Source organism: Leuresthes tenuis, unplaced genomic scaffold (assembly GCF_036924035.1).
Source record: "Leuresthes tenuis unplaced genomic scaffold, fLeuTen1.0.hap1 SCAF_1, whole genome shotgun sequence".
NCBI lineage: Eukaryota > Metazoa > Chordata > Actinopteri > Atheriniformes > Atherinopsidae > Leuresthes > Leuresthes tenuis.
The window spans coordinates 6,766,571-6,786,992 of record NW_027325355.1 but is presented as its reverse complement, the minus strand read 5'-3'; the positions used below and the strand labels follow the sequence as shown (position 1 = coordinate 6,786,992).

Sequence of the window (20,422 nt, the reverse complement as noted above, 5' to 3'; positions counted from 1 at the left end):
CGCTTACGGCCACACCACCCTGAACATGCCCGACCTCGTCTTATCTCGGAAGCCAAGCGGGGTTGGGCCTGGTTAGTACTTGGATGGGAGACTGCTTGGGAATACCAGGTGCTGTAAGCTTTTTCTCTTCTCTCTACCACTTGCATGTCTTTTGTTGCAACGTCTGATGACCCTGTGACACATGAGGAAGTTGGTCATCTTCAGCTGCTGCTGCTTTGTTGGCAGACACGAAGTGATCTGAGATTCTCAGTTTCAACTACAGATAATAATCACATCAGGGATGAAGATATGCCCACTACATATCAGCCTTTCTTGGCAATTATCTGGTTACATAGAGGAACTGTATGATTCCAGTACCTATATAATTCACATTTGTGACAGACATAGTCGCTTACGGCCACACCACCCTGAACATGCCCGACCTCGTCTGATCTCCGAAGCCAAGCAGGGTTGGGCCTGATTAGTACTTGTTTTGGAGACTACTTGGGAATACCAGGTGCTGTAAGCTTTTTCTCTTCTCTCTAGCACCTGCATGTCTTTTGTTGCAACGTCTGATGACCCTGTGACACATGAGGAAGTTGGTCATCTTCAGCTGCTGCTGCTTTGTTGGCAGACACGAAGTGATCTGAGAGTCTCAGTTTCCGCTGGAGAGAATAATCACCACAGGGAAGAAGATGTGCCCAATACGCATCAGCCTTTCTCGGCAATTATCTGGTTACATAGAGGAACCGTATGATTCCAGTACCTATATAATGCACATTGTTCACAGATAGTTTTGCTTACGGCCACACCACCCTGAACATGCCCAACCTCGTCTGATCTCGGAAGCCAAGCAGGGTTGGGCCTGGTTAGTACTTGGATGGGAGACTACTTGGGAATACCAGGTGCTGTAAGCTTTTTCTCTTCTCTCTAGCACCTATATGTCTTTTGTTGCAACGTCTGATGACCCTGTGACACATGAGGAAGTTGGTCATCTTCGGCTGCTGCTGCTTTGTTGGCAGACACGAAGTGATCTGAGAGTCTCAGTTTCCGCTGGAGAGAATAATCACGACAGGGAAGAAGATCTGCCCAATACGCATCAGCCTTTCTCGGCAATTATCTGGTTACATAGACGAACTGTATGATTCCAGTACCTATCTAATGCACATTTGTTACAGACATTGTTGCTTACGGCCACACCACCCTGAACATGCCAGACCTCGTCTGATCTCGTAAGCCAAGCAGGGTTGGGCCTGGTTAGTACTTGGATGGGAGACAGCTTGGGAATACCAGGTGCTGTAAGCTTTTTCTCTTCTCTCTACCACTTGCATGTCTTTTGTTGCAACGTCTGATCACCCTGTGACACATGAGGAAGTTGGTCATCTTCAGCTGCTGCTGCTTTGTTGGCAGACACGAAGTGATCTGAGATTCTCAGTTTCAACTGCAGATAATAATCACGACAGGGAAGAAGATGTGCCCACTACAAGTTAGCCTTTCTCTGCAATTATCTGGTTACATAGAGGAACTGTATGATTCCAGTACCTATATAATGCACATTTGTCACAGACATTGTCGCTTACGGCCAAACCACCCTGAACATGCCCGACCTCATCTGATCTCGGAAGCCAAGCAGGGTTGGGCCTGGTTAGTACTTGGATGGGAGACTACTTGGGAATACCAGGTCCTGTAAGCTTTTTCTCTTCTCTCTAGCACCTATATGTCTTTTGTTGCAACCTCTGATGACCCTGTGACACATGAGGAAGTTGGTCATCTTCAGCTGCTGCTGCTTTGTTGGCAGACACGAAGTGATCTGAGACTCTCAGTTTCAACTGCAGGTAATAATCACATCAGGGATGAAGATGTGCCCACTACAAGTTAGCCTTTCTCGGCAATTATCTGGTTACATCGAGGAAGTGTATGATTCCAGTACCTATATAATGCACAAATGTCACAGCCATTGTTGCTTACGGCCACACCACCCTGAAAATACCCGACCTCGTCTGATCTCAAAAGCCAAGTAGGGTTGGGCCTGGTTAGTACTTGGATGGGAGACTGCTTGGGAATACCAGGTGCTGTAAGCTTTTTCTCTTCTCTCTAGCACCTATATGTCTTTTGTTGCAACGTCTGATGACCCTGTGACACATGAGGAAGTTGGTCATCTTCAGCTGCTGCTGCGTTGTTGGCAGACACGAAGTGATCTGAGAGTCTCAGTTTCAACTGCAGGTAATAATCACATCAGGGATTAAGATGTGCCCACTACATATCATTCTTTCTCTGCAATTATCTGGTTACATAGAGTAACCATATGATTCCAGTACCTATATAATGCACATTGTTCACAGATATTGTTGCTTACGGCCACACCACCCTGAATATGCCCGACCTCGTCTGATCTCGGAAGCCAAGCAGGGTTGGGCCTGATTAGTACTTGGATGGGAGACTGCTTGGGAATACCAGGTGCTGTAAGCTTTTTCTCTTCTCTCTACCACCTGCATGTCTTTTGTTGCAACGTCTGATGACCCTGTGACACATGAGGAAGTTTGTCATCTTCAGCTGCTGCTGCTTTGTTGGCAGACACGAAGTGATCTGAGATTCTCAGTTTCAACTACAGATAATAATCACATCAGGGATGAAGATATGCCCACTACATATCAGCCTTTCTTGGCAATTATCTGGTTACATAGAGGAACTGTATGATTCCAGTACCTATATAATTCACATTTGTGACAGACATAGTCGCTTACGGCCACACCACCCTGAACATGCCCGACCTCGTCTGATCTCCGAAGCCAAGCAGGGTTGGGCCTGATTAGTACTTGGATGGGAGACTACTTGGGAATACCAGGTGCTGTAAGCTTTTTCTCTTCTCTCTAGCACCTGCATGTCTTTTGTTGCAACGTCTGATGACCCTGTGACACATGAGGAAGTTGGTCATCTTCAGCTGCTGCTGCTTTGTTGGCAGACACGAAGTGATCTGAGAGTCTCAGTTTCCGCTGGAGAGAATAATCACCACAGGGAAGAAGATGTGCCCAATACGCATCAGCCTTTCTCGGCAATTATCTGGTTACATAGAGGAACCGTATGATTCCAGTACCTATATAATGCACATTGTTCACAGATAGTTTTGCTTACGGCCACACCACCCTGAACATGCCCAACCTCGTCTGATCTCGGAAGCCAAGCAGGGTTGGGCCTGGTTAGTACTTGGATGGGAGACCACTTGGGAATACCAGGTGCTGTAAGCTTTTTCTCTTCTCTCTACCACTTGCATGTCTTTTGTTGCAACGTCTGATCACCCTGTGACACATGAGGAAGTTGGTCATCTTCAGCTGCTGCTGCTTTGTTGGCAGACACGAAGTGATCTGAGAGTCTCAGTTTCAACTGCAGGTAATAATCACATCAGGGATTAAGATGTGCCGACTACATATCAGCCTTTCTCTGCAATTATCTGGTTACATGGAGTAACCGTATGATTCCAGTACCTATATAATGCACATTGTTCACAGATATTGTTGCTTACGGCCACACCACCCTGAATATGCCAGACTTTGTCTGATCTCGGAAGCCAAGCAGGGTTGGGCCTGGTTAGTACTTGGATGGGAGACCGCTTGGGAATACCAGGTGCTATAAGCTTTTTCTCTTCTCTCTACCACCTGCATGTCTTTTGTTGCAACGTCTGATCACCCTGTGACACATGAGGAAGTTGGTCATCTTCAGCTGCTGCTGCTTTGTTGGCAGACACGAAGTGATCTGAGAGTCTCAGTTTCAACTGCAGGTAATAATCACATCAGGGATGAAGATGTGCCCACTACATATCATTCTTTCTCTGCAATTATCTGGTTACATAGAGTAACCATATGATTCCAGTACCTATATAATGCACATTGTTCACAGATATTGTTGCTTACGGCCACACCACCCTGAATATGCCCGACCTCGTCTGATCTCGGAAGCCAAGCAGGGTTGGGCCTGATTAGTACTTGGATGGGAGACTGCTTGGGAATACCAGGTGCTTTAAGCTTTTTCTCTTCTCTCTACCACCTGCATGTCTTTTGTTGCAACGTCTGATGACCCTGTGACACATGAGGAAGTTTGTCATCTTCAGCTGCTGCTGCTTTGTTGGCAGACACGAAGTGATCTGAGATTCTCAGTTTCAACTACAGATAATAATCACATCAGGGATGAAGATATGCCCACTACATATCAGCCTTTCTTGGCAATTATCTGGTTACATAGAGGAACTGTATGATTCCAGTACCTATATAATTCACATTTGTGACAGACATAGTCGCTTACGGCCACACCACCCTGAACATGCCCGACCTCGTCTGATCTCCGAAGCCAAGCAGGGTTGGGCCTGATTAGTACTTGGATGGGAGACTACTTGGGAATACCAGGTGCTGTAAGCTTTTTCTCTTCTCTCTAGCACCTGCATGTCTTTTGTTGCAACGTCTGATGACCCTGTGACACATGAGGAAGTTGGTCATCTTCAGCTGCTGCTGCTTTGTTGGCAGACACGAAGTGATCTGAGAGTCTCAGTTTCCGCTGGAGAGAATAATCACCACAGGGAAGAAGATGTGCCCAATACGCATCAGCCTTTCTCGGCAATTATCTGGTTACATAGAGGAACCGTATGATTCCAGTACCTATATAATGCACATTGTTCACAGATAGTTTTGCTTACGGCCACACCACCCTGAACATGCCCAACCTCGTCTGATCTCGGAAGCCAAGCAGGGTTGGGCCTGGTTAGTACTTGGATGGGAGACCACTTGGGAATACCAGGTGCTGTAAGCTTTTTCTCTTCTCTCTACCACTTGCATGTCTTTTGTTGCAACGTCTGATCACCCTGTGACACATGAGGAAGTTGGTCATCTTCAGCTGCTGCTGCTTTGTTGGCAGACACGAAGTGATCTGAGAGTCTCAGTTTCAACTGCAGGTAATAATCACATCAGGGATTAAGATGTGCCCACTACATATCAGCCTTTCTCTGCAATTATCTGGTTACATGGAGTAACCGTATGATTCCAGTACCTATATAATGCACATTGTTCACAGATATTGTTGCTTACGGCCACACCACCCTGAATATGCCAGACTTTGTCTGATCTCGGAAGCCAAGCAGGGTTGGGCCTGGTTAGTACTTGGATGGGAGACCGCTTGGGAATACCAGGTGCTATAAGCTTTTTCTCTTCTCTCTACCACCTGCATGTCTTTTGTTGCAACGTCTGATCACCCTGTGACACACGAGGAAGTTGATCATCTTCAGCTGCTGCTGCTTTGTTGGCAGACACGAAGTGATCTGAGAGTCTCAGTTTCAACTACAGATAATAATCACATCAGGGATGAAGATGTGCCCACTACAATTTAGCCTTTCTCAGCAATTATCTGGTTACATCGAGGAACTGTATGATTCCAGTACCTATATAGTGCACATTTGTCACAGATATTGTTGCTTACGGCCACACCACCCTGAAAATACCCGACCTCGTCTGATCTTGGAAGCCAAGCAGGGTTGGGCCTTGTTAGTACTTGGATGGGAGACTGCTTGGGAATACCAGGTGCTGTAAGCTTTTTCTCTTCTCTCTACCACCTGCATGTCTTTTGTTGAAACGTCTGATCACCCTGTGACACACGAGGAAGTTGGTCATCTTCAGCTGCTGCTGCTTTGTTGGCAGACACGAAGTGATCTGAGATTCTCAGTTTCAACTGCAGATAATAATCACGACAGGGAAGAAGATGTGCCCACTACAAGTTAGCCTTTCTCGGCAATTATCTGGTTACATAGAGGAACTGTATGATTCCAGTACCTATATAATGCACATTTGTGACAGACATTGTTGCTTACGGCCACACCACCCTGAACATGCCCGACCTCATCTGATCTAAGAAGCCAAGCAGGGTTGGGCCTGTTTAGTACTTGGATGGGAGACCGTTTGGGAATACCAGGTGCTGTAAAATTTTTCTCTTCTCTCTACCACCTGCATGTCTTTTGTTGCAACGTCTGATCACCCTGTGACACATGAGGAAGTTGGTCATCTTCAGCTGCTGTTGCTTTGTTGGCAGACACGAAGTGATCTGAGAGTCTCAGTTTCCGCTGGAGAGAATAATCACGACAGGGAAGAAGATCTGCACAATACGCATCAGCCTTTCTCGGCAATTATCTGGTTACATAGACGAACTGTATTATTCCAGTTCCTATATAATGCACATTTGTTACAGACATTGTTGCTTACGGCCACACCACCCTGAATATGCCCGACGTCGTCTGATCTCGGAAGCCAAGCAGGGTTGGTCCTGGTTAGTACTTGGATGGGAGGCTGCTTGGGAATACCAGGTGCTGTAAGCTTTTTCTCTTCTCTCTACCACCTGCATGTCTTTTGTTGCAACGTCTGATCACCCTGTGACACATGAGGAAGTTGGTCATCTTCAGCTGCTGCTGCTTTGTTGGCAGACACGAAGTGATCTGAGAGTCTCAGTTTCAACTGCAGGTAATAATCACATCAGGGATTAAGATGTGCCCACTACATATCAGCCTTTCTCTGCAATTATCTGGTTACATGGAGTAACCGTATGATTCCAGTACCTATATAATGCACATTGTTCACAGATATTGTTGCTTACGGCCACACCACCCTGAATATGCCAGACTTTGTCTGATCTCGGAAGCCAAGCAGGGTTGGGCCTGGTTAGTACTTGGATGGGAGACTGCTTGGGAATACCAGGTGCTATAAGCTTTTTCTCTTCTCTCTACCACCTGCATGTCTTTTGTTGCAACGTCTGATCACCCTGTGACACATGAGGAAGTTGGTCATCTTCAGCTGCTGCTGCTTTGTTGGCAGACACGAAGTGATCTGAGAGTCTCAGTTTCCGCTGGAGAGAAAAATCACATCAGGGATGAAGATATGCCCACTACATATCAGCCTTTCTTGGCAATTATCTGGTTACATAGAGGAACTGTATGATTCCAGTACCTATATAATTCACATTTGTGACAGACATAGTCGCTTACGGCCACACCACCCTGAACATGCCCGACCTCGTCTGATCTCCGAAGCCAAGCAGGATTGGGCCTGATTAGTACTTGGATGGGAGACTACTTGGGAATACCAGGTGCTGTAAGCTTTTTCTCTTCTCTCTAGCACCTGCATGTCTTTTGTTGCAACGTCTGATCACCCTGTGACACATGAGGAAGTTGGTCATCTTCAGCTGCTGCTGCTTTGTTGGCAGACACGAAGTGATCTGAGAGTCTCAGTTTCCGCTGGAGAGAATAATCACCACAGGGAAGAAGATGTGCCCAATACGCATCAGCCTTTCTCGGCAATTATCTGGTTACATAGAGGAACCGTATGATTCCAGTACCTATATAATGCACATTGTTCACAGATAGTTTTGCTTACGGCCACACCACCCTGAACATGCCCAACCTCGTCTGATCTCGGAAGCCAAGCAGGGTTGGGCCTGGTTAGTACTTGGATGGGAGACCGCTTGGGAATACCAGGTGCTATAAGCTTTTTCTCTTCTCTCTACCACCTGCATGTCTTTTGTTGCAACGTCTGATCACCCTGTGACACACGAGGAAGTTGATCATCTTCAGCTGCTGCTGCTTTGTTGGCAGACACGAAGTGATCTGAGAGTCTCAGTTTCAACTACAGATAATAATTACATCAGGGATGAAGATGTGCCCACTACAATTTAGCCTTTCTCAGCAATTATCTGGTTACATCGAGGAACTGTATGATTCCAGTACCTATATAGTGCACATTTGTCACAGATATTGTTGCTTACGGCCACACCACCCTGAAAATACCCGACCTCGTCTGATCTTGGAAGCCAAGCAGGGTTGGGCCTTGTTAGTACTTGGATTGGAGACTGCTTGGGAATACCAGGTGCTGTAAGCTTTTTCTCTTCTCTCTACCACCTGCATGTCTTTTGTTGAAACGTCTGATCACCCTGTGACACACGAGGAAGTTGGTCATCTTCAGCTGCTGCTGCTTTGTTGGCAGACACGAAGTGATCTGAGATTCTCAGTTTCAACTGCAGATAATAATCACGACAGGGAAGAAGATGTGCCCACTACAAGTTAGCCTTTCTCGACAATTATCTGGTTACATAGAGGAACTGTATGATTCCAGTACCTATATAATGCACATTTGTCACAGACATTGTCGCTTACGGCCAAACCACCCTGAACATGCCCGACCTCGTCTGATCTCGGAAGCCAAGCAGGGTTGGGCCTGTTTAGTACTTGGATGGGAGACTACTTGGGAATACCAGGTGCTGTAAGCTTTTTCTCTTCTCTCTAGCACCTATATGTCTTTTGTTGCAACGTCTGATGACCCTGTGACACATGAGGAAGTTGGTCATCTTCAGCTGCTGCTGCTTTGTTGGCAGACACGAAGTGATCTGAGATTCTCAGTTTCAACTGCAGATAATAATCACGACAGGGAAGAAGATGTGCCCACTACAAGTTAGCCTTTCTCTGCAATTATCTGGTTACATAGAGGAACTGTATGATTCCAGTACCTATATAATGCACATTTGTCACAGACATTGTCGCTTACGGCCAAACCACCCTGAACATGCCCGACCTCATCTGATCTAAGAAGCCAAGCAGGGTTGGGCCTGTTTAGTACTTGGATGGGAGACCGTTTGGGAATACCAGGTGCTGTAAAATTTTTCTCTTCTCTCTACCACCTGCATGTCTTTTGTTGCAACGTCTGATCACCCTGTGACACATGAGGAAGTTGGTCATCTTCAGCTGCTGTTGCTTTGTTGGCAGACACGAAGTGATCTGAGAGTCTCAGTTTCCGCTGGAGAGAATAATCACGACAGGGAAGAAGATCTGCACAATACGCATCAGCCTTTCTCGGCAATTATCTGGTTACATAGACGAACTGTATTATTCCAGTACCTATATAATGCACATTTGTTACAGACATTGTTGCTTACGGCCACACCACCCTGAATATGCCCGACCTCGTCTGATCTCGGAAGCCAAGCAGGGTTGGTCCTGGTTAGTACTTGGATGGGAGGCTGCTTGGGAATACCAGGTGCTGTAAGGTTTTTCTCTTCTCTCTACCACCTGCATGTCTTTTGTTGCAACGTCTGATCACCCTGTGACACACGAGGAAGTTGGTCATCTTCAGCTGCTGCTGCTTTGTTGGCAGACACGAAGTGATCTGAGATTCTCAGTTTCAACTACAGATAATAATCACATCAGGGATGAAGATATGCCCACTACATATCAGCCTTTCTTGGCAATTATCTGGTTACATAGAGGAACTGTATGATTCCAGTACCTATATAATTCACATTTGTGACAGACATAGTCGCTTACGGCCACACCACCCTGAACATGCCCGACCTCGTCTGATCTCCGAAGCCAAGCAGGGTTGGGCCTGATTAGTACTTGGATGGGAGACTACTTGGGAATACCAGGTGCTGTAAGCTTTTTCTCTTCTCTCTAGCACCTGCATGTCTTTTGTTGCAACGTCTGATGACCCTGTGACACATGAGGAAGTTGGTCATCTTCAGCTGCTGCTGCTTTGTTGGCAGACACGAAGTGATCTGAGAGTCTCAGTTTCCGCTGGAGAGAATAATCACCACAGGGAAGAAGATGTGCCCAATACGCATCAGCCTTTCTCGGCAATTATCTGGTTACATAGAGGAACCGTATGATTCCAGTACCTATATAATGCACATTGTTCACAGATAGTTTTGCTTACGGCCACACCACCCTGAACATGCCCAACCTCGTCTGATCTCGGAAGCCAAGCAGGGTTGGGCCTGGTTAGTACTTGGATGGGAGACCACTTGGGAATACCAGGTGCTGTAAGCTTTTTCTCTTCTCTCTACCACTTGCATGTCTTTTGTTGCAACGTCTGATCACCCTGTGACACATGAGGAAGTTGGTCATCTTCAGCTGCTGCTGCTTTGTTGGCAGACACGAAGTGATCTGAGAGTCTCAGTTTCAACTGCAGGTAATAATCACATCAGGGATTAAGATGTGCCCACTACATATCAGCCTTTCTCTGCAATTATCTGGTTACATGGAGTAACCGTATGATTCCAGTACCTATATAATGCACATTGTTCACAGATATTGTTGCTTACGGCCACACCACCCTGAATATGCCAGACTTTGTCTGATCTCGGAAGCCAAGCAGGGTTGGGCCTGGTTAGTACTTGGATGGGAGACCGCTTGGGAATACCAGGTGCTATAAGCTTTTTCTCTTCTCTCTACCACCTGCATGTCTTTTGTTGCAACGTCTGATCACCCTGTGACACATGAGGAAGTTGGTCATCTTCAGCTGCTGCTGCTTTGTTGGCAGACACGAAGTGATCTGAGAGTCTCAGTTTCAACTGCAGGTAATAATCACATCAGGGATGAAGATATGCCCACTACATATCAGCCTTTCTTGGCAATTATCTGGTTACATAGAGGAACTGTATGATTCCAGTACCTATATAATTCACATTTGTGACAGACATAGTCGCTTACGGCCACACCACCCTGAACACGCCCATTTTTCTGATGAGCAACAGGTGTGGGAGCCACAGAGTGCAGCAGCAGGTCTGAGGAGCTCTCGCTCCAATTGTTTGCTGAGTGTTTTTGTCTTTCCTTCCTTTCTTTTGTTTGTTTTTCCAGCAATATAGATATAGATCTTGATTCTTTTTTTTGTGTGGGGATTATCCCTCCCCATCAGCGCAGGCGGTGGGGAGGCGCTTTTTGTTCTGTTTTGTTTTTCAGATGGATGATTTGGTGGGGGCAGTGGACCGGCGAGACGAGACAATGGACAAGTTAACTGGGAAAATGGTGACAGAGAAGGATGTAGGAGAGGCTTCCTATAAAAAAGAGCTGACAATGGTCATAGATAATGAGGGGCCAGAGAAGGTGACAATTATTAACCTTCTGAGGACGATACGCATGCTGTGCGGAGGAATTCTGGGGTGTAGGCCCTTGGGGCCAACATCCTATGAAATCACTCTAAGCAACGAAATAGCAAGAGACAAATTAATGGATGGCTTCAAGATGGGAGCAATGGTGGTAACGGGGAGGAAACTGGTAAATGATGAACTGATCGTCTCTTTTCTAAATTTGCCAGCATATGTTTCGGATCAGGAGATCTTGGAGAAATTGCGAGGATGGGGAGTGGAAGCAGTATCCAAAATAAAGAGGAGAATGTGGCCTGGAACATCGATTGTGGATGGCACAAGGTTTGTCAGGGTGAGATTCACAGATGCAGTACAGTCTCTGCCATACTCTGCAAAATTCAACACGGCCAACGGACACCACTTCTTCAGGGTCATACACGATAGACAGGTAAAGGTATGCCGATTATGTTTGCAGCCGGGACATATTGTCCGAGAATGCCCAGAATTTGTGTGCCACAAATGTGGTGGTCAAGGGCACTATGCCAGGGAGTGTGTTGAGGGAGGAGAGCGATGTATAGTCTGCTGCAACCCGTTAACAAACTGTGTGTGTGCTAGTGCAAGTGAGGAGGATGGACAAGACTCAACGGGAGATGAAGAATCTGATGGGCTGGGGGAGGTGGATCTGGAGGTTAGTGAGCCTCAGGGAGTGAAAATTACCCCAGACTCTCTGATATATTCCGCTGGGCAGGCTCCAGAAGTTGGGGGGACTCGAAAAATGGGTCCTGCCTGCGATCTGGCGGGGGGAGCCCGAAAAATGGGCTCTACCCTGGACACCAAGGACCAGGCTGTGGAGCTGGCACAGGGAGGGGCTCAGGTAAGCTCACATACTAAATATAGAGGCGAAAAAACAAGTGAAGAATATGCAACCGACTCAGTGGCTACTTCGAATAGAAGTGAACGGAGGCAGCAAACGCCCGAGCTGGGGAGTGAGCCCCTCCCAGATACATGTTTATCACCTATGGGCCCAAGCGAAACCCCCCCCAGCTCAAGCTTGGAGATGGATCGCCAGCTACTGACGGCAAGAAAAAGGGCACCTTTGGAGAGAGTCGGTCAAAAAGTGCGGAAAAAACTAAAATGAAGGGTTTGGCCAGATAAGTAGACTGTACATCTCCCTTTTCCTTATGCTCACTATCTTTTCACAAAATGTGGCGGGGCTGAGGAACGAAAAGAGGATGGAGGAGTTCTTCCTGAGTGTAGATTGTGATATAGTTGTGTTGCAAGAAACTAACTGGGATGGTGATATACTAGCAAAAATAGAGAAATTATGGGTAGGCAGCATTTATATCTCAAATGGAGTAAATACATGTTGTGGGGTGGCTGTATTAATAAAAAATAGCAAGTTATTTAAAGATATAAAAGAAATACATAGAGATGACCAGGGTAGGCAATTAATATTAGACCTAAATTATAAAAATAATATTATTAGACTGATAAATAGCTATGCCCCCAACATTGAAACGGAGAGAAAGAGGTATTTTGAAAATCTAAAGGGATTCATAAGCACCAACACGATCCTAATAGGAGATTTGAATGTGGCACTCTCACGACTAGATGTCTCGGCGGCAAATGTTTTTAAAAATGACAGCAGCAGAAGAGCTTTATTGAATATAATGAATGAAAATGATCTAATTGATATCTGGAGATTATTAAATAAAGACAAGGTAGCTTTTTCAAGGAAGAGCGTAATCAAAGGAATATTGAAGCAAACTAGAATAGATCTATGCTTAATAAGTAGAAATATTGTTCAATGGATAAATACAATTGATTATGGAAGCAGCCATATTAGTGACCATGGTCCGATCATTTTAACGTTGAAGGACCGCCAAGTCACAAATAAGTTTAATCTATGGTGCTTAAATAATAGTTTACTTGAAGATAGTAAATATATAAATATCATTAATAAACAACTAGATTATATAAATGAAGAAGTGGACATAATACAGGAACCTTTAGAATGGTGGGAACACGTTAAAACAAGATTGAAAACAAAAACGATTCATTACTGTATCAATAAGAAGTGGGAAGAAAATAGGGTAGAGAGGCAACTGAAGAAGGACATAAATAAAGAACAGGTAAGGTTGGATGATGATCCCAGCCGGGATACATACAAACTGTCTCTCTTGATGAAGCGCCTGGACGATTTGGGCAGGAGGAAATGTCAAGGGGCTTGCGTAAGGGCAAGGGTGCAGCATTGGGTGGAGGGGGAAAAATCGACAGCATTCTTCTTGGGATTGGAGAAGAGAAACAAAAATAGGTCCATAATAACTTCCTTACTGAATGACCAAGAGGTGGAGGTGTGCGAGGAGGGAGACATGATGGAGGTCAGTCGGCTGTTTTATCAAAGACTCTTTAGCTCTGACACACTAGATAGAACTCACGCGGATCATCTGTTCTCACTAATTAAAAACAAATTAACTAAGGAAGAAGCCCAGATAACTGACAATAAAATATTCAAATTAGAAGTTGAGGGGGCAATAATGTCATTAGGGAACAACAAGAGTCCGGGACGGGATGGGATGACAACTGAATTCTATAAAACTTTCAGTGATAAATTGGTACCGATTCTGACGAAAATCTATACAGAAATAACGGAAAATAAAAACATAGTTATACCTAGAACATTTAATGAGGGAATAATTAAATTAATATATAAAAATAACGGAGATAGAAATAACTTGAATAATTATAGACCGATAAGCTTGTTAAATACGGATTATAAAATATTTATGAAAATACTGGCTAATAGAATCAAACCCATAATGCCACATATAATAAATAAAAACCAGGCCTACAGTGTACCGAGTCGGACAATATATGACACCATACTGACCGCAAAGGAGACGCTAAGGCTCCTGCAGGAGAGTGGCGGGTATTTCCTGAACCTGGACTTCGAGAAGGCATTCGATAGAGTCGAGCATGAGTACCTTTGGGGGGTCTTGAAGGCCTTTGGGTTCGGGAACAGATTCGTCGGCTGGGTGCGGACCCTCTACAATTCGGCAACGAGTAGGGTAAGTCTGAATGGAAACCTGACGGACCCCGTCCGGCTGTGGCGATCGGTGAGACAGGGGTGTCCGCTCTCCTCTCTGCTGTTCACCTTGGCTGTGGAGCCGCTAGCCTGTTTAATAGATGGGGATCCTGATGTCCGGGGGGTTCTCTCCTCCGGAGGAGGACAGATAAAGCTCCTCCAGTTCGCTGACGACACTACGTTGGTAGCAGCCGACCCCAAGAGCCTAACTCTGGCTCTGGGGTTGGTGGATTTCTTCTGCAAAGCGACTGGAGGCAAGCTGAATCTGTCCAAATCTGGCTTGCTGTGCTGCGGAGCCGCGGCCGCTCCGCCGCAGCTCTCCCAGGTATGTTTGATAGATGGCCCCTTCAAGTTTTTGGGAGTGTACCTGGGGGTGGACGAGCAGCTTGCGGCGGAGAGATCATGGTCTGCGGTCACAGGGAGGATAGAGAACACCTTAAGCCTCTGGAGGATGAGGGCCCTCGGGCATAGGGGAAGAGTGGTTGTCGCCAACGCGCTGGCGGTTACTAAGCTTTACCATACCCTGCATGTCCATGCCGCGCCGCGGAGTGTGTTGACCGCCCTGAACCGGTCATTCAATAATTTCATCTGGAAAGGTAAGAGAATCATGGTGTCGCATAACACTCTCATTGGTGGTAAGAAAAACGGCTGTCTCAACCTCGTGGACATAGACACGAAACGACTGGCTTTTAGATTGCGACTGCTAACAAAACTCTTCAATAATCCGGACCTGCATCTTTGGCATGAAGCTTTAGGGCGGTCAATAAACTCCTGCGGGCGGCATGGCATGTTTAACCTATGTCAAGTTCTCCCATCAACGAGCCTCTGTCACCTTGATCCTTTCTGGGCTGAGGTGATGGAGGCTTGGCAGGCATTCCGACCAGGTCTGGACGGTAAGATTCAACATCTCGGACAGCTTTTGCGGCAGCCGCTCTTCCACAACCCAGATCTGCAGCAGGCAGGGCGGCCATTTAGGTGCGCGGCTCTGGAGAGAGGAGGAGTCGACACCTTTGGGACTGTCTTGGATCGGCACGGCAGGTTGGATCTGGTTCGTGTTGAGAATACTCTAAGAAAAGAAAACATCATACATAGGAAAGAGGTGGTGAGGAGGGTGTGCGCCCAGCTGGCAGAGAATGTACCTCCAGACTGGCTGCTCATGCTCGGCTCTGTGGTGCAGTCATCAAGACTGGTAAGTGGGCCAACCTTTGTCTGTAATTATGGGGATAGAGTTTAAATTTTGGGGAATTGAACACGAAACAAATATATAACTTGTTTCTGCGCAAAATTGTAAAAGCACCAGCTGCTACTAGACAGTGGAGGATGATTTTTGAGCATATAACGACAAAGACAATCTGGAAGACAATAACTAGCCCGTTAATTCCACCCTCGGTCTTTAACACCGATTTCAAAATGAGGCACAGGATAATGTATACAGCAATTATTCTCCATCAAATCAACAAAAACAGGTGGTCAAGGGACTGTCCGGCGTGTGAATCCCATCCGGAGACGATACAGCACATCTTCCTGGAGTGTCCAGCTTCGAGGAGCTTTCGCGACCACCTGTGGGCACTAATCACTGAGAAATGTAACCTCCGACCAGTGGGAACATTAAGGGACCAAATGCAGCTCTTCGGGCTCTTCACCCAAACACCCAGCAATGTTAATTCAGTCTTGGTAAATTTCTTACTTTCAGTTGCTAAACACGCCTTGTACATTTGCAGGTGCGATCTATTGTTTGAAAAAAAGAAAAACAATTCTTGGTCCCTTTTTGTTGGTCTGGTGGAATGGTATTTAAGATCTCTCTTTATGGTTAAAAGGGAGGTATTCATGGAGTCGTTTCTCCCGAATAACTGTTTTGTTGTAGTTGACAATGGAGATCTAAGTTTGAATTTTTGAATATCGTGTGACAGTGTTGTAAAACTACCTTTTTGTATTTTTCTAATAAATAAAAAAAAAAAAAAAAAAAAAACATGCCCGACCTCGTCTGATCTCGGAAGCCAAGCAGGGTTGGGCCTGGTTAGTACTTGGATGGGAGACCGCTTGGGAATACCAGGTGCTGTAAAATGTTTCTCTTCTCTCTACCACCTGCATGTCTTTTGTTGCAACGTCTGATCACCCTGTGACACATGAGGAAGTTGGTCATCTTCAGCTGCTGCTGCTTTGTTGGCAGACACGAAGTGATCTGAGATTCTCAGTTTCAACTGCAGATAATAATCACGACAGGGAAGAAGATGTGCCCACTACAAGTTAGCCTTTCTCGGCAATTATCTGGTTACATCGAGGAAGTGTATGATTCCAGTACCTATATAATGCACAAATGTCACAGACATTGTTGCTTACGGCCACACCACCCTGAATATACCCGACCTCGTCTGATCTCCGAAGCCAAGCAGGGTTGGGCCTGGTTAGTACTTGGATGGCAGACGCCTTGGGAATACCAGGTGCTGTAAGCTTTTTCTCTTATCTGCACCACCTGTCTTTTGTTGCAATTTCTGATCACCCTGTGAAGTTAAGCAGGGTTGGGCCTGGTTAGTACTTGGATGGGAGACCGCTTGGGAATATCAGGTGCTGTAAGCTTTTTCTCTTCACTCTAGCACCTGCATGTCTTTTGTTGCAACGTCTGATCACCCTGTGACACATGAGGAAGTTGGTCATCTTCAGCTGCTGCTGCTTTGTTGGCAGACACGAAGTGATCTGAGAGTCTCAGTTTCAACTACAGATAATAATCACATCAGGGATGAAGATGTGCCCACTACAATTTAGCCTTTCTCAGCAATTATCTGGTTACATCGAGGAAGTGTATGATTCCAGTACCTATATAGTGCACATTTGTCACAGACATTGTTGCTTACGGCCACACCACCCTGAAAATACCCGACCTCGTCTGATCTTGGAAGCCAAGCAGGGTTGGGCGTGGTTAGTACTTGGATGGGAGACTGCTTGGGAATACCAGGTGCTGTAAGCTTTTTCTCTTTCACTACCCCCTGCATGTTTTTGGTTGCAACGTCTGATCACCCTGTGACACATGAGGAAGTTGGTCATCTTCAGCTGCTGCTGCTTTGTTGGCAGACACGAAGTGATCTGAGAGTCTCAGTTTCAACTGCAGGTAATAATCACATCAGGGATGAAGATGTGCCCACTACATATCAGCCTTTCTCGGCAATTATCTGGTTACATAGAGTAACCATATGATTCCAGTACCTATATAATGCACATTTGTGACAGACATTGTTGCTTACAGCCACACCCCCCTGAACATGCCCGACCTCCTCTGATCTCGGAAGCCAAGCAGGTTTGGGCCTGGTTAGTACTTGAATGGGAGACTGCTTGGGAATACCAGGTGCTGTAAGCTTTTTCTCTTCTCTAGACCACCTGCATGTCTTTTGTTGCAACATCTGATCACCCTGTGACACATGAGGAAGTTGGTCATCTTCAGCTGCTGCTGCTTTGTTGGCAGACACGAAGTGATCTGAGAGTCTCAGTTTCAACTACAGATAATAATCACATCAGGGATGAAGATGTGCCCACTACAAGTTAGCCTTTCTCGGCAATTATCTGGTTACATCGAGGAAGTGTATGATTCCAGTACCTATATAATGCACAAATGTCACAGACATTGTTGCTTACGGCCACACCACCCTGAAAATACCCGACCTCGTCTGATCTCAGAAGCCAAGTAGGGTTGGGCCTGGTTAGTACTTGGATGTGAGACTGCTTCGGAATACCAGGTGCTGTAAGCTCTTTCTCTTCTCTCGACCACCTGCATGTCTTTTGTTGCAACGTCTGATCACCCTGTGACACATGAGGAAGTTGGTCATCTTCAGCTGCTGCTGCTTTGTTGGCAGACACGAAGTGATCTGAGAGTCTCAGTTTCCACTGCAGGTAATAATCAAATCAGGGATGAAGATGTGCCCACTACAAGTTAGCCTTTCTCGGCAATTATCCGGTTACATAGACGAACTGTATGATTCCAGTACCTATATAATGCACATTTGTCACAGACATTGTTGCTTACGGCCACTCCACCCTGAACATGCCCGACCTCATCTGATCTAGGAAGCCAAGCAGGGTTGGGCCTGGTTAGTACTTGGTTTGGAGACCGCTTAGGAATACCAGGTGCTGTAAGCTTTTTCTCTTCTCTCTACCACCTGCATGTCTTTTGTTGCAACGTCTGATCACCCTGTGACACATGAGGAAGTTGGTCATCTTCAGCTGCTGCTGCTTTGTTGGCAGACACGAAGTGATCTGAGAGTCTCAGTTTCAACTACAGATAATAATCACATCAGGGATGAAGATGTGCCCACTACATATCAGCCTTTCTCGGCAATTATCTGGTTACATAGAGTAACCGTATGATTCCAGTACCGATATAATGCACATTTGTCACAGACATTGTTGCTTACGGCCACACCACCCTCAACGTGCCCGACCTCGTCTGATCTCGGAAGCCAAGCAGGGTTGGGCCTGGTTAGTACTTGGATGGGAGACCGCTTGGGAATACCAGGTGCTGTAAGCTTTTTCTCTTCACTCTAGCACCTGCATGTCTTTTGTTGCAACGTCTGATCACCCTGTGACACATGAGGAAGTTGGTCATCTTCAGCTGCTGCTGCTTTGTTGGCAGACACGAAGTGATCTGAGAGTCTCAGTTTCCGCTGGAGAGAGTAATCACGACAGGGATGAAGATGTGCCCACTACGCATCAGCCTTTCTCGGCAATTATCTGGTTACATAGACGAACTGTATGATTCCAGTACCTATATAATGCACATTTGTCACAAACATTGTTGCTTACGGCCACACCACCCTGAACATGCCTGACCTCCTCTGATCTCGGAAGCCAAGCAGGGTTGGGCCTGGTTAGTACTTGAATAGGAGACTGCTTGGGAATACCAGGTGCTGTAAGCTTTTTCTCTTCTCTCGACCACCTGCATGTCTTTTGTTGCAACATCTGATCACCCTGTGACACATGAGGAAGTTGGTTATCTTCAGCTGCTGCTGCTTTGTTGGCAGACACGAAGTGATCTGAGAGTCTCAGTTTCAACTACAGATAATAATCACATCAGGGATGAAGATGTGCCCACTACAAGTTAGCCTTTCTCGGCAATTATCTGGTTACATCGAGGAAGTGTATGATTCCAGTACCTATATAATGCACAAATGTCACAGACATTGTTGCTTACGGCCACACCACCCTGGATATGCTTGATCTCGGAAGCCAAGCAGGGTTGGGCCTGGTTAGTACTTGGATGGGAGACTGTTTGGGAATACCAGGTGCTGTAAGCTTTTTCTCTTCTCTCGACCACCTGCATGTCTTTTGTTGCAACGTCTGATCACCCTGTGACACATGAGGAAGTTGGTCATCTTCAGCTGCTGCTGCTTTGTTGGCAGACACGAAGTGATCTGAGATTCTCAGTTTCAGCTGGAGAGAATGATCACATCAGGGAAAAGATGTGCCCACTACAAGTCAGCCTTTCTCGGCAATTATCTGGTTGCATTGATGAACCGTATGATTCCAGTATCTATATAATGCACATTTGTCACAGATATTGTTACTTAAGGCCACACCACCCTGAATATACCCGACCTCGTCTGATCTCAGAAGCCAAGCAGGGTTGGGCCTGGTTAGTACTTGGATGGCAGACGCCTTGGGAATACCAGGTGCTGTAAGCTTTTTCTCTTATCTGCACCACCTGTCTTTTGTTGCAATTTCTGATCACCCTGTGAAGTTAAGCAGGGTCGGGCCTGGTTAGTACTCGGTTAAATCCGGTTGTTCTACTGTACTTCTCTACAAAAACCAAAGAGGAAGCTGCTGTCCCATCAAAATTCAACGTCTTCAAGATCAAAAAAGAAGTCCAGTTGCTCTTATGAATACTCTCCATCATTTCAGTTTATTTCTGACATTCAGCTTTTCATAGCACATGATGACTGTGTTGAAAATATGTGCAACAATGTAAACCACCAAGATATTCTGAATAATAATTGTATTTATTTTCACTGAGGCTTGTGTAAACCACAGACTGTATTTAGTGTAAACTGTGTTTTCATTCCTGAGCTAATCTCATTCACCTGATGACACTCCTTAACTGTCACTGTTGAAAAATTCCTCCAATTATTTATAGTTTAGATAGAAATTGTTAGAAACGTTTGTTTTTAATGTCCCTCATCAGGATGTAGAGTCATTACTGTGGTGAAGGAGTTTGTCCAAGTTTGGGGTTGAGTTAATGTCTGAAATCATGGGGGATGGATGGTAACATCACCGTCCTTTCAGTTGTTTTATTTAACTTAAATCATTCCTGTTGCACACATGCTTAGCTAACTGGCTAACGACACGTTTACTGTTAGCGAGTCAAGAGAGACCGCACACAGGCAGAGTTCAGTCTGAATGAACAGAGCAGGAGCTTAAACCTCCTCTACATCCCTGTGAGCAGGATGAAGGCGTCCTCTTGTGTTAGTTTTCAGATTTCAGCTGTGAACCTGCAGG

General features: G+C 45.8%; 1 protein-coding gene, 10 non-coding genes and 26 pseudogenes across 11 annotated transcripts in view; 36 read left to right on the top strand and 1 right to left on the bottom strand.

The window, feature by feature from the left end:
* The window catches only part of LOC140292446 (NACHT, LRR and PYD domains-containing protein 3-like), a 405,682-nt gene that overhangs the window by 153,373 nt on the left and 231,887 nt on the right, over positions 1–20,422 (bottom strand). The window lies entirely within an intron of this gene.
* LOC140298578 (5S ribosomal RNA) lies at positions 2–120 on the top strand (annotated as a pseudogene).
* LOC140272413 (5S ribosomal RNA) lies at positions 390–508 on the top strand (annotated as a pseudogene).
* On the top strand, positions 778–896 carry LOC140298542 (5S ribosomal RNA). The gene has a single exon (XR_011914179.1). It is a non-coding gene; the product is annotated as a 5S ribosomal RNA (ribosomal RNA).
* On the top strand, positions 1,166–1,284 carry LOC140273269 (5S ribosomal RNA; annotated as a pseudogene).
* Positions 1,554–1,672, top strand: LOC140298033 (5S ribosomal RNA). Its single transcript, XR_011913716.1, has one exon. It is a non-coding gene; the product is annotated as a 5S ribosomal RNA (ribosomal RNA).
* LOC140299985 (5S ribosomal RNA) lies at positions 1,942–2,060 on the top strand (annotated as a pseudogene).
* On the top strand, positions 2,330–2,448 carry LOC140288651 (5S ribosomal RNA). The gene has a single exon (XR_011912180.1). It is a non-coding gene; the product is annotated as a 5S ribosomal RNA (ribosomal RNA).
* On the top strand, positions 2,718–2,836 carry LOC140299147 (5S ribosomal RNA; annotated as a pseudogene).
* On the top strand, positions 3,106–3,224 carry LOC140294092 (5S ribosomal RNA). Its single transcript, XR_011912741.1, has one exon. It is a non-coding gene; the product is annotated as a 5S ribosomal RNA (ribosomal RNA).
* LOC140268149 (5S ribosomal RNA) lies at positions 3,494–3,612 on the top strand (annotated as a pseudogene).
* Positions 3,882–4,000, top strand: LOC140299256 (5S ribosomal RNA; annotated as a pseudogene).
* Positions 4,270–4,388, top strand: LOC140299146 (5S ribosomal RNA; annotated as a pseudogene).
* Positions 4,658–4,776, top strand: LOC140294081 (5S ribosomal RNA). Its single transcript, XR_011912740.1, has one exon. It is a non-coding gene; the product is annotated as a 5S ribosomal RNA (ribosomal RNA).
* LOC140268138 (5S ribosomal RNA) lies at positions 5,046–5,164 on the top strand (annotated as a pseudogene).
* On the top strand, positions 5,434–5,552 carry LOC140299224 (5S ribosomal RNA; annotated as a pseudogene).
* LOC140291105 (5S ribosomal RNA) lies at positions 5,822–5,940 on the top strand (annotated as a pseudogene).
* Positions 6,210–6,328, top strand: LOC140281173 (5S ribosomal RNA; annotated as a pseudogene).
* On the top strand, positions 6,598–6,716 carry LOC140288348 (5S ribosomal RNA; annotated as a pseudogene).
* LOC140307934 (5S ribosomal RNA) lies at positions 6,986–7,104 on the top strand (annotated as a pseudogene).
* LOC140299260 (5S ribosomal RNA) lies at positions 7,374–7,492 on the top strand (annotated as a pseudogene).
* Positions 7,762–7,880, top strand: LOC140301051 (5S ribosomal RNA; annotated as a pseudogene).
* LOC140296043 (5S ribosomal RNA) lies at positions 8,150–8,268 on the top strand. The gene has a single exon (XR_011912926.1). It is a non-coding gene; the product is annotated as a 5S ribosomal RNA (ribosomal RNA).
* LOC140291197 (5S ribosomal RNA) lies at positions 8,538–8,656 on the top strand (annotated as a pseudogene).
* Positions 8,926–9,044, top strand: LOC140309837 (5S ribosomal RNA; annotated as a pseudogene).
* On the top strand, positions 9,314–9,432 carry LOC140299145 (5S ribosomal RNA; annotated as a pseudogene).
* On the top strand, positions 9,702–9,820 carry LOC140294069 (5S ribosomal RNA). The gene has a single exon (XR_011912739.1). It is a non-coding gene; the product is annotated as a 5S ribosomal RNA (ribosomal RNA).
* On the top strand, positions 10,090–10,208 carry LOC140268127 (5S ribosomal RNA; annotated as a pseudogene).
* LOC140307780 (5S ribosomal RNA) lies at positions 16,277–16,395 on the top strand (annotated as a pseudogene).
* Positions 16,789–16,907, top strand: LOC140299035 (5S ribosomal RNA). The gene has a single exon (XR_011914621.1). It is a non-coding gene; the product is annotated as a 5S ribosomal RNA (ribosomal RNA).
* Positions 17,176–17,294, top strand: LOC140313753 (5S ribosomal RNA; annotated as a pseudogene).
* Positions 17,564–17,682, top strand: LOC140279375 (5S ribosomal RNA; annotated as a pseudogene).
* Positions 17,952–18,070, top strand: LOC140288346 (5S ribosomal RNA; annotated as a pseudogene).
* LOC140277562 (5S ribosomal RNA) lies at positions 18,340–18,458 on the top strand. The gene has a single exon (XR_011909102.1). It is a non-coding gene; the product is annotated as a 5S ribosomal RNA (ribosomal RNA).
* On the top strand, positions 18,728–18,846 carry LOC140298768 (5S ribosomal RNA). Its single transcript, XR_011914384.1, has one exon. It is a non-coding gene; the product is annotated as a 5S ribosomal RNA (ribosomal RNA).
* LOC140291648 (5S ribosomal RNA) lies at positions 19,116–19,224 on the top strand (annotated as a pseudogene).
* Positions 19,493–19,611, top strand: LOC140291383 (5S ribosomal RNA; annotated as a pseudogene).